The sequence below is a fragment of the Salmo salar genome, chromosome ssa19 (genome assembly GCF_905237065.1).
Source record: "Salmo salar chromosome ssa19, Ssal_v3.1, whole genome shotgun sequence".
NCBI lineage: Eukaryota > Metazoa > Chordata > Actinopteri > Salmoniformes > Salmonidae > Salmo > Salmo salar.
This window is the reverse complement of record NC_059460.1, coordinates 9,477,642-9,489,982: the sequence shown is the minus strand read 5'-3', so window position 1 is coordinate 9,489,982 and position 12,341 is coordinate 9,477,642. Positions and strand designations below refer to the sequence as shown.

General features: G+C 43.2%; 1 long non-coding RNA gene across 1 annotated transcript in view; it reads left to right on the top strand.

The window, feature by feature from the left end:
* Positions 1 to 3,295: 3,295 nt before the first annotated feature.
* The window catches only part of LOC106578401 (uncharacterized), a 12,817-nt gene continuing 3,771 nt past the window's right edge, over positions 3,296 to 12,341 (top strand). Inside the window, exons 1-2 of the long non-coding RNA XR_001322454.2 lie at positions 3,296 to 3,383; positions 12,151 to 12,307. This is a non-coding gene — a long non-coding RNA (uncharacterized lncRNA). The remainder of the gene's footprint in view (positions 3,384 to 12,150; positions 12,308 to 12,341) is intronic.

The following is a 12,341-nucleotide window of genomic DNA, read 5'->3' as shown; positions in this document are numbered from 1 at the left end:
AGGATCAACTAAAAAGTACTAGAAGAAACATACAAACTCATTTTGTTTACATTGCCAGAAGAGACAGTATTCCCTTAATGCAAAAAGCATGATTTGCATCAAGGATTTAGAGGCAAAACGTCAAAGACACATACATTATCCTTTATATGTTGTGAAACATGTTGCATATTATTTGTCCTTCACAATGCTTTCTGTACATCTATCTTAGCAGATAAAACAATGACCTAACACTCTCTTCTCCCATCTCTCTCTCTCGTTCTTTCTCTCTCTCTCTCTCTCTCTCTCTCTCTCTATCTCTCTCCCTCTCTCTCCCGCTCTCTGGAGCCTCTGACCATCAAATAGGCCTCCAAATCCACCTTTCATGGTGTGGATCCATTGATCTGTGTGACCCAGCAGGGTTCCTATTCAGCAGGCAGGATAATGTCCTCATTATGGCCCAGCCTCGTCAGCGATCACTCTATGATAATCATATCTCATTAAGTTAGCCTGGCAGGGGAGAGAAGGACCTGTCACCCAGAAGCACCACATCACACTGTCTGCATGACCAGGAGAATACACTGGGGATGGGCCATAAAATACCCACTGAAACAATGTCTTTATTAGGATTAGAATGGAGATGTTTGTCAGTGGAAGTTTTGCAGATTCACATAATAGAGAATGAGAATTCTTATGTCTTTGGTGGATGAACATGAATCAAGGAGATTATTTAGATTGAATGTAGGTTATTATATAATGACTAAACATGCCACCATTTTATACATAGGGAAAGAGGGAGGGACAAAGAAAACGTGACAGAAGTATCTGCCATTGCAAAACAGGCAAACAGGCTACTGTGGTAGCAATACATACAGTACCTAGACCACCTTTATTCCACACACAGAGATGCGTACAAAGCTCTCCCTCGCCCTCCGTTTGGCAAATCTGACCATAATTCTATCCTCCTGATTCCTGCTTACAAGCATAAATTAAAGCAGGAAGCACCAGTGACTCGGTCTATAAAAAAGTGGTCAGATGAAGCAGATGCTAAACTACAGGACTGTTTTGCTAGCACAGACTGGAATATGTTCCGGGATTATTCCGATGGTGTTGAGGAGTACACCACATCAGTCACTGGCTTTATCAATAAGTGCATCAAGGACGTCGTCCCCACAGTGACTGTACGTACATACCCCAACCAGAAGCCATGGATTACAGGCAACATTCGCACTGAGCTAAAGAGTAGAGCGGGACTCAACCTGGAAGTTTATAAGAAATCCCGCTATGCCTTATGATGAACCATCAAACAGGCAAAGCGTCAATACTCGGACTAAGATCCAATTGTACTGCACCGGTTCCAACGCTCGTCGATGTGGCAGGGCTTCCAAACTATTACAGACTACAAAGGGAAGCACAGCCGAGAGCTGCCCAGTGACACGAGCCTACCAGATGAGATAAATAACTTATATGCTCGCTTCGAGGCAAGTAACACTGAAACATGCATGAGAACATCAGCTGTTCCGGACAACTGTGTGATCACGCTCTCCGCAGCCGATGTGAGTAAGACCTTTAAACAGCCAAACATTCAGGCTGGTCAGGCTGGTTATGGTTCATGGTTCAATTCAACACCATTATCCCAGAAACCCTAGACCCACTCCAATTTGCATACCGAACCAACAGATCCAACAGATCCAAAGATGACGCAATCTCTATTGCACTCCACACTGCCCTTTCACACCTGGACAAAAGGAACACCTATGTGAGAATGCTGTTCATCGACTACAGCTCAGAGTTCAACACCATAGTGCCCTCAGAGCTAATCACTAAGCTAAGGACCCTGGGACTAAACACCTCCCTCTGCAACTGGATCCTGGACTTCCTGACGGGCCGCCCCCAGGTGGTAAGGGTAGGTAACAACAGATCCATCACGGGGGTCCCTCAGGGGTTCGTGCTCAGTCCCCTCCTGTACTCCCTGTTCACTCATGACTGAACGGCCAGGCACGACTCCAACACCATCATTAAGTTTGCTGATGACACAACAGTGCCTGATCACCAACAACGATGAGACAGCCTATAGGGAGGAGGTCAGAGACCTGACCGTGTGGTGCAAGGACAACAACCTCTCCCTCAATGTGATCAAGACAAAGGAGATGATCGTGGACTACAGGAAAAGGACGACCGAGCACGCCCCCATTCTCATCGAAGGGGCTGTAGTGGAGCAGGTTGAGAGCTTCAAGTTTCCTGGCTACAAGTTCCCCTACATCACCAACAAACTAATGTGGTCCAAGCACACCAAGACAGTCGTGAAGAGGGCATGACAAAACCTATTCCCCCTCAGGAGACTGAAAAGATTTGGCATGGGTCCACAGATCCTCAAAAGGTTCTACAGCTGCACCATCGACAGCATCTTGGTGGGTTGCATCACTGCCTGGTAGGGCAACTGCTTGGCCTCTGACCGCAAGGCACTACAGAGGGTAGTGGATACGGCCCTGTACATCACCAGGGCCAAGCTTCCTGCCATCCAGGTCCTCTGTACCAGGCGGTGTCAGAGGAAGGCCCTAAAAATTGTCCAAGACCACCCTAGCCACCCTAGTCATAGACTGTTCTCTCTGCTACCACACGGCAAGCGGTACCGGAACGCCAAGTCTAGGACCAAGAGGCCTCTAAACAGCTTCTACCCCCAAGCCATAAGACTCCTGAACAGCTAATCAATTGGCAACTGTTATTATCTATACATAGTCACTTTAATAACTCTACCTACATGTACATATTACCTGAATTACCTCGACACCGGTGCCCCCACACATTGCTTCTGTACCGGTATCCCCTGTTTAAAGCCCAACTATTGTTATTTACTGCTGCTCTTTAATTATTTAGTTATTCTTATCTCTTACTTTTTTGGGTGGGTATTTTCTTAAAACTGCATTGTTGGTTAAGGGCTTGTGAGTAAGCATTTCACTGTAAGGTCTACACATGTTGTATTCGGCGCATGTGACAAATACAATTTGATTTGATTTGAGTATCCATTTGTTATTCTGCAGGTGGATCTTAGAGAGCTCAGCAGATCTTCTGTCCTCTGATTGTCTACAGACATCAGAGAGACTGAACCAGGATCTGCAGAGAGTTTATTTTCATATTTCCTCTGACGTACGAGGCTACTGTGTGTGTGTGTGTGTGTGTGTGTGTGTGTGTGTGTGTGTGTGTGTGTGTGTGTGTGTGTGTGTGTGTGTGTGTGTGTGTGTGTGTGTGTGTGTGTGTGTGTGTCTGTGTGTGTGTGTGTGTGTGTCATAGGTTGAGTGTGGCTAAAAATCTTGCGGTAATCTCAGGCACAAAGGCAATGTCATTATAGACAGGGGAGGACATTATTCTTAAATGGCAACCGATGCAGCGCCTAGACAGGAGATAAGGTGAGGAAAAAATATGGGGGAGAGAAAAGAGGGTATAGGGAGGAGGAGGAGGAGGAGGAGGAGCACTAGAATTTGTCATGGGCAGATAAAACATGTGATGATAGCGTTGTTGTTTTTTTACCCTCCTCTCTCTCTGTGTCTAGGTCCAGCTCTCTCTCTCTCTGTGTGTCTAGGTCTCTCTCTCTCTCTGTGTCTAGGTCTCTCTCTCTCTGTGTGTGTCTAGGTCTCTCTCTCTCTCTGTCTAGGTCTCTCTCTCTCTCTGTGTGTGTCTAGGTCTCTCTCTCTCTCTGTGTGTGTCTAGGTCTCTCTCTCTCTCTCTGTCTAGGTCTCTCTCTCTCTGTCTAGGTCTCTCTCTCTCTGTGTCTAGGTCTCTCTCTCTCTGTGTGTGTCTAGGTCTCTCTCTCTCTGTGTGTGTGTCTAGGTCTCTCTCACTCTCTCTGTGTGTCTAGGTCTCTCTCTCTCTCTGTCTAGGTCTCTCTCTCTCTCTCTCTGTGTCTAGGTCTCTCTCTCTCTGTGTGTCTAGGTCTCTCTCTCTCTGTGTGTCTAGGTCTTTCTCTCTCTCTCGCTCTCTCTCTCTCTCTCTGTGTGTATCTAGGTCTCTCTCTCTCTCTGTGTGTGTCTAGGTCTCTCTCTCTCTCTCTCTCTCTCTCTCTCTGTCTAGGTCTCTCTCTCTCTGTCTAGGTCTTTCTCTCTCTCTCTCTCTCTCTCTCTCTCTCTCTCTGTGTCTAGGTCTCTCCCCTCTCTCTCTCTCTCTCTCTCTCTCTCTCTCTCTCTCTCTCTCTCTGTGTCTAGGTCTCTCTCTCTCTCTCTGTGTGTGTGTCTAGGTCTCTCCCCCCCCTCTCTCTCTCTCTCTCTCTCTCTCTCTCTCTCTCTCTCTGTGTGTCTAGGTCTCTCCCCCCTCTCTCTCTCTCTCTCTCTCTCTCTCTCTCTCTCTCTCTCTCTGTGTGTGTCTAGGTCTCTCTCTCTATCTCTCTCTCTCTCTCTCTCTCTGTCTCCATCTCTCTCTCTCTAACTCTCAGTTCCTCTCTATCTCTCTCCCCCCTCTCTGAGGTTTATCTGACATACGATGAATGCAGCAGTTTTATCTGAGTAGACAAAGGAGAGGTGACATGCAGGCTGGCTCTGACGGCTGATCTTTAGGGAGAAGAAGAGAAGATGTGGCTGTGTGTCTCTGAGTGGATCTACTGGCTACTTTGCTCAGGATCTATGTAGTCTACAGGTTTTCTTTGTCTGTGGTTTATGCATCGATTCAATCAATTTGTGTGCACAACCTTGCGTGTGCTTCTGTCTACATATGTACACTGAGCATACAAAACATTAGGAACACTATTTCCATGACAATCACAACAGCAGCTAAAGTATGTGAACACCCCTTCAAATGAGTGGATTCAGCTATTTCAGCAACACCCGTTGCTAACAGGTGTATAAAATCCAGCACACAGCCATACAATCTCTAAAGACAAACATTGGCAGTAGAATGGCCTTACTGAAGCGCTCAGTGACTGTCAACGTGGCACCGTCACAGGATGCCACCTTTCCAACAAGTCAGTTCATCAAATGTCTGGCCTGCTAGAGCTGCCCCGGTCAACTGTAAGTTCTGTTATTGTGAAGTGTGAACGTCTAGGAGCCACAAAGGCTCAGCCGCGAAGTGGTAGGCCACACAAGTTCACAGAACGGGACTGCCGAGTGCTGAAGCACGTAAAAATCGTCACTCCTCGGTTACAACGCTCACCACCGAGTTCCAAATTGCCTCCAGAAGCAACGTCAGCACAATAACTGTTTGTCGGGAGCTTCATGAAATGGGTTTCCATGGCCAAGCAGCCGCAGACAAGCCTAACATCACCACGCACAATGCCAAGCGTCGGCTGGAGTGGTGTAAAGCTTGCTGCAATTGGACTCTGTAGCAGTGGAAACGCGTTCTCTGGAGGGATGAATCACACTTCACCATCATTTCCGTCCGACGGACGAATCTGGGTTTGGCGGATGCCAGGAGAACGCTACCTGCCCCAATGCATAGTGCCAACTGTAAAGTTTGGTGGAGGAGGAATAATGGTCTGGGGCTTTTTCAGGGTTCGGGCTAGGCCCCTTAGTTCCAGTGAAGGGAAATCCTAACTCTACAACATACAATGACATTCTAGATGATTCTGTGCTTCCAACTTTGTGGCAACAGTTCGGGGAAGTCCTTTTCCATTTCCAGAAATGGTTTGTCGAGATCGGTGTGGAAGAACTTGACTGGAATGAACAGAGCCCTGACCTCAACCCCATCGAACACCTTTGGGATGAATTGGAACGCCGACTGCATGCCAGGCCTAATCACTCAACATCAGTGCACGACCTCACTAATGCTCTTGTGGTTGAATCAAAGCAAGTCCCCACAGCAATGTTCCAACATCTAGTGGAAGTCTTTCCAGAAGAGTGGAGTCTGTTATAGTAGCAAAGGGGGGACCAACTCGATATTAATGTCCATTATTTTGGGAATAAGATGTTCAACGAGTTTTGTATATTTACTATCTGTGTATTCATGCTGGGTGTATGAGTGTTCACATACAGTCTAAGTTTAGAACACTTACCATGGTCAATTCCAAATGCAAACTCCATTATCCTTTCTTTATGTGTTTTAAGTGCATTCTTTATCAACCGACATTCAAAGTATTGAAAATCTAAGTGCAGTGTCCCCGTACATGTTTTGTGTGTATAGAGCTATGTGTATAGAGAAACAGCACTTAGTGCTTGTGTATTCATTCCACAGGTATAAAGCAGGTACAGTCCTTATGTTCACTGCTATGTATTTGTCTGTCATGTACAGTAGATGTATAGTAATAAAGTGTGTCTGTGACATTGTGTTGAGTAAAGCTCACCAGCAGATACATTGATCAGAGGAGCTTGTTGTTGTCGGGCAGAACCGATGAGAGAGTATAGATTTCGACAAATGAGACATCAGGGACTGAATAAACTCATTGACAGTGGCATATGAACTATTCACACTGCCATGTTAAGGTAGAGAGACACACTGGTCTCTATTCCCTGTCAAGGACTGCTTGCTAATGAACATTTAGTAGGTCAAGACTGCTTTGGCAGAGAATAACGGGTCGTTCCACTTGATTTTAATCACTTTTTGACCGCACCCCTTTTGAATTAAACAAACATTTCTGTACATATTTGCCAATGGTAGACGAGGTCAGAAAATGACTTTTTAGACCTGAATGCCAAAATAATTAGGAGACAAATGTGACCGACCGGCTCGATTCGGTCTTATGTAGAAACATTTGAAATTGTGTTTTTACATTGGATAAAAGTAGAGACTCAAATCTAGAAAATGTTATATCATGCACTGCAGCTGAGGAACAATGGGAAAGTAATTCTGCTTTGAAAGTTGATAAACTTGTAACCTCACTTTTGAGATAATGGCCCTTGAATGTTTTGGAACCTACTGGAGAGCTCTTCTTTGTCTACACCCATTCAGCATCGTTCACACCCTTTTAAGATTTAGCCCCACCCATCTCTTTAAGGATTCACATGTGAGGCTATGTACTAAACAACCAAAGATTTCAAGACTAAAGGCTGGTTTATACTACGGGTGTGTTTATACATTTAAAACTTATTCGGGATCTGTGTCTCGTCCACGGGACGGTTGTGCTAACATAGGCTAATGCGATTAGCATGAGATTATAAGTAACAAGTACATTTCCCAGGACATAGACATATCTGATATTGGCAGAAAGCTTAAATTCTTGTTAATCTAACTGCACTGTCCAATTTACTGTAGCTATTACTGTGAAAGAATACCATGCTATTGTTTGAGGAGAGTGCACAGTTTTAAACATATAAAGTTATTAATTAACAAATTAGGCACATTTGGGCAGTCTTGATACAAAATTATGAACAGAAATGCAATGAATCATTGGATCAGTCTAAAACGTTGCACATACACTGCTGCCATCTAATGGCCAAAATCTAAATTGCACCTGGGCTGGAATAATACATTATGGCCTTTTTCTTGCATTTCAAAGATTATGGTACAAAAAAATACAAAAGAACTCTTGTTTTTTTCTTTGAATTATCTTTTACCAGATCTATTGTGTTATATTCTCCTACATTCCTTTCACATTTCCACAAACATCAAAGTGTTTCCTTTCAAATGGTACCAAGAATATGCATATCCTTGCTTCAGGTCCTGAGTCACAAGCAGTTAGATTTGGGTATGTCATTTTAGGCAAACATTTTTAAAAAAGGGGCGGATCCTTAAGAGGAGTGCCAGAGTGTGCTCTGGATGTTCGTGAATTCAGATAGTTGTCAGATTGACTGTTCGTAAATGTACAATGTAACTACACTTTTTTTGCCAACATTTACTGACACCGGCCATCTTCAATGGGTGTTGAGCGTTTGTAAATTCATCAGTTATTCTGCACTCTGGCACACTCAGACGAGAGTGCTCTGAAATCGGCATAGATAGCCCGAGCGAATTTACCAGCTAAGTCTATCGACAGTTGTCGCAGTGACATCATAAACATTCTATTGAAATAGTTACTTGCATAGTGGAGTCTTTTGTTTAGACATGTAGCTAGCTAGCTAAACAATCAACCATAATCCCAACTCATAACGTTACTACCCTGCATGAATCTGCAGGTAGCTAACCAACCACGTTCAATGTTAGCTAGCTAACATTAAGCTATAACTAGCAATACAAATGACTCTGAGATCCGAATAATATAACTACACAGATCATACACGTAACGTTAGCTAGCTAGATATGCATGCATATGACTAAACACTATACACGTCAGCTACTACATCGAGTGAAATCACTGCAACACTTAACAAAGAGCTGGAGTCAATTTCAGAAAGGGTAGCAAAAAATAAGTCAGTCCTAAATATTTTGTTGTGGAAATTCTACACAGGGACACTCAAAGTCAATCTTAAATGAATCATTATTTATTATCAGCACGCTGGAGAGGTTCCAACCAACCCAATGCACCAAGAACACAGGATCTCTCTTGGGCCAGTCCCATTAGATCTCTTACAGTGACTTCGGAAAGTATTCAGACCCCTTGACTTTTTCCACATTTTCTTAGGTTACAGCTTTATTCTAAAATTGATTACATAGTTTTTTCCCCTCATCAATCTACTCACAATACCCCATAATGACAAAGCAATAAACGTATTTTTGACATTTTTGCTAATTTATAAAAATTATAAAAAAAGAAATATCACATTTATATAAGTACTCAGACCCTTTACTCAGTACTTTGTTGAAGCACCTTTGGCAGCAATTACACCCTTGAGTCTTCTTGGGTATGACGCTACAAGCTTGGCACACCTGTACTTGGAGAGTTTCTCCCATTATTCTCTGCAGATCCTCTCAAGCTCTGCCAGGTTGGAAGGGGAGCGTTGCTGTACTGCCATTTTCAGGTCTCTCCAGAGATGTTCGATCGGGTTCAAGTCCGGGCTCTGACTCGGCCACTCAAGGACATTCAGAGACTTGTCCTGAAGCCACTTCTGCATTATCTTGGCTGTGTGCTTAGGGTCGTTGTACTGTTGGAAGGTGAACCTTCGCCCCCAGTGCAAGTTCCTGAGTGCTCTGGAGCAGGTTTTCATCAAGGATCTCTGTACTTTGCTCCGTTCATCTTTGCCTCAATCCTGACTAGTCTCCCAGTCGCTGCCGCTGAAAAACACCCCCACAGCATGATGCTGCCACCACCATCCTTCACCATAGTGATGATGCCAGGTTTCCTCCAGATGTGAAGCTTGGCATTCAGGCCAGAGAGTTGAATCTTGGTTTCATCAGACCAGAGAAATTTGTTTCTCATGATCTGAGAGTCTTTAGGTGCTTTTCGGCAAACTCCAAGCAGGCTGTCATGTGCTTTTTACTGAGGAGTGGCTTCTGTCTGGCCACTCTATCATGAAGGCCTGATTGGTGGAGTGCTGCAGACATGGTTGATCTCCACAGAGGAACTCTAGAGCTTTGTCAGAGTGACCATCGAGTTCTTGCTCACCTCTCTGACCAAGACCCTTCTCCCCCGATTGCTCAGTTTGGCCAGGTGGCTAGCTCTAGGAAGAGTCTTGGTGGTTCCAAACTTCTTCCATTTAAGAATGATGGAGGCCATTGTAATCTTGGGGACCTTCAATGCTGGATACTTTGTTTAGTACCCTTCCCCAGATCTGTGCCTCGACACAATCCTGTCTCGGAGTTCTACAGACAATTCCTTCAACCTCATGGCTTGGTTTTTGCTCTGACATGCACTGTCAAATGTGGGACCTTATATTGACAGGTGTGTGCCTTTCCAAATCATGTCCAATCAATTGAATTTACCACAGGTGGACTCCAATCAAGTTGTAGAAACATCTCAAGGATGAATGGAAACAAGGTGCACCTGAGCTCAATTTCGAGTCTCGTAGCAAAGGTTCTGAATACTTATGTAAATGTGATGTTTCAGTTTTTTATTTTGAATACATTTATTTTTTATTCTAAAAACCTGTTTCGCTTTGTCATTATGGGGTATTGAGTGCAAATTGCTGAGGATTCAAAAAATGTAATTCATTTTAGAATAAGGCTGTAATGTAACAAATGTGGAAAAGATCAAGGGGTCTGAATACTTTCCGATGGCACTGTATATACTGCAGACAAGTTATATTTGCATGACTTAGTGTCACGACTTCTGCCGAAGTCGATGCCTCTCCTTGTTCGGGCGGTGTTCGGCGGTCGACGTCGCCGGTCTTCTAGCCATCGCCGATCCATTTTTCATTTTTCCATTTGTTTTGTCTTGTTTTCCCACACACCTGGTTTTCATTTCCCTCATTATGTGTTGTGTATTTAACCCTCTGTTCCCCCCATGTCTTTGTGTGGTATTGTTTATTTGTAAGTGCTTGTGCACATTTGTTTGACTGGTGCGAGTCGGGTTATTGTGCCCGTATTTTGTATTTCGTATGCCGGAGGTTTTTACTATTAAACTGCTCCGGCTATTACCAAGTTCTGCTCTTCTGCGTCTCACTTCCCTGCCACCAGTTACACTTAGCTTGTTCATCATTCATAATTAAGTCATCATTACAATTTCAAAAACTAAAAGCATTTGGGATAAATCATTCACTAAACCCTGAACTCAACAAAATATTTTAATGAATAATATGGAAATTGAGCAAGATGAGGTGACGAAACTGCTTGGAGTAACCCTGGATTGTAAACTGTCATGGTATTCTTAAATTCAATGCCCCCACTAAGTCATGCCTCCAATAATTTCTAAATGTGGCTTACCTTTTTGATTGAACTGTAGTCACCTCCCATGACTGTATTTGTTAGTGACAGAGATATGTTTGTTGAATTTGTTCATTTTCAGTCCTGTAGCCTTCACCAAGTGAGTTCCTAGGTGAATATTATCATTATATATACAGTATCATAAGGCCTTATACTGAAGCCTGAAACCTATTGTTTACAGGCCACATCAGGCCCCTAAGTAGTTTTGCTAACTTTTCCAAACATTTTTCCAGTGATCTTCCAACCAGGAGTTCTGGAAAACCTGGGATATGTAGCAGGATTTTGCAACCCTAACTGTAAATCACATTATGTTGTCTTGCAAAGTGATGTGTCATTCCTATTGGAATCTAGGCAGCGTTAGACTATCCAACAGTTGAAATTTGTATTCACCCACTATGACTGCCAGGGTTAAGAACAGTGGGAGAAAACTACCTAAGCCATTTAAACTGGAACAATCATTTCAGTAAATGGTGCAAAAATTCTATGATTTTATTTGTGTAGCATAACATTTAATCAACCAATCAATCAATGTACATGCAAAAACACAGATATTAAAAACTATTCCAAATATGTACCTGCAGTAGAGCATGCTGGGATTTAAGTTCATTTGTTATCATATCTTTAAAAAAAAATGTTGGTGTGACTTCTCATTTAGTTTTGAGTCAGTACCACATAAACACTTTAAGTAATAATTACTTTTCATTGACTTTGAGTTCAACTCACTAGAAGTATTTGTGTTGTGTATGTGGTAGTAGAATAGTGGCCTGAGGGCACACGCTTAATGTGTTGTGAAAAGTGTTATGAAATGTAATGTCATATTTGTAGTTGTATATAATTGTCTTAATGTTGCTGGACCATGGCAGCAGCTAACTTAATCCTAAATAAATACAAAACACAAATGATCTAAAAACATGTAAACTCAGATGCTTTATTTATTTGTCATATGTTGTAGCTTAAACATTATTGTACATCATCTGAGGTGTTTGTGTTGTGCCCACCATCATTTGAGACACAGCACACTCTTGGTTTCGTTCAACTCAAAAGGGGTGCAGTCAAAAAGTGATTGAAATCAAATGGACCCTAATGTGTTTTCCTTTATGCAATAATACCCTCAGCCTGGTTAGACATGTAAAATAGAAACCTTCTGAACGAAGGAAAAGATTCCATAACGGAATAGGAATACATCTGTTTGTCAGTTGATATGTCAACTGGTTAAAACCAGTACACATCCCTAATGTGTTGTCAGGGTTGAAACTAACTCAGTCTGGCAAAGCATAGGCCCTGAAATAACCCCCATAGTCTGGAGGTAGAGAGAGACGACACAGACAATGTTGACCTCTCTCTTTTCTTTCTTTCTTTCTTTCTTTCTTTCTTTCTTTCTTTCTTTCTTTCTTTCTTTCTTTCTTTCTTTCTTTCTTTCTTTCTTTCTTTCTTTCTTTCTTTCTTTCTTTCTCTCTCTCTCTCTCTCTCTCTCTCTCTCTCTCTCTCTCTCTCCGGCTACCCCTGTCTCTCTCTCAGGTCCCCTTTGTCCCCCAGCTAGCGTTCACCATTGTGACAGGCCACTTAAGCAACACTTACCTGCAGCATCAAACCACCCTGATGCCGAAACCATTAACATACATGCTGTGACGCGTGTGACACCTCAGCGACGCTCGGACAACGTGCTGCTCCCAGGGTGAGTGTACCGACTGCTGTGGCTGTAAGCTTCG